General features: G+C 29.2%; 1 long non-coding RNA gene across 1 annotated transcript in view; it reads left to right on the top strand.

Annotated features, from left to right (window-relative positions):
- LOC119586713 overlaps window positions 1-215 on the top strand; it is a 1,210-nt gene extending 995 nt beyond the window's left edge. The window contains exon 3 of the long non-coding RNA XR_005229958.1: window positions 74-215. This is a non-coding gene — a long non-coding RNA (uncharacterized LOC119586713). The remainder of the gene's footprint in view (window positions 1-73) is intronic.
- Window positions 216-257: the final 42 nt, after the last annotated feature.

The following is a 257-nucleotide window of genomic DNA, read 5'->3' as shown; positions in this document are numbered from 1 at the left end:
TAGAGGAAAAATATTAATCAGACTGGAATCTGTTTCTAACACTTTCTTGTTTATCCCTTTAAAAAAGTTTCAGACAAGGAAGAAATGTCTAGGATGGAGAAGGCTACACGAGATTTTAAAAGAAAACTTATTTATAAATGAAGATAAAGCTTCGGAACAGAAGCAAACAAATTGTGAGAGAAATAGTGTCCTAAATAAAATGGTATTATTCCCTCTTTTTGCATTTTTGAATTTTATTACCCAAGGATTTATAATTT

This window comes from Penaeus monodon, chromosome 21 (genome assembly GCF_015228065.2).
Source record: "Penaeus monodon isolate SGIC_2016 chromosome 21, NSTDA_Pmon_1, whole genome shotgun sequence".
In the NCBI taxonomy this organism is placed as follows: domain Eukaryota; kingdom Metazoa; phylum Arthropoda; class Malacostraca; order Decapoda; family Penaeidae; genus Penaeus; species Penaeus monodon.
The sequence above is the reverse complement of the archived record's forward strand: the minus strand, read 5'-3'. Positions and strand labels throughout refer to the sequence as shown.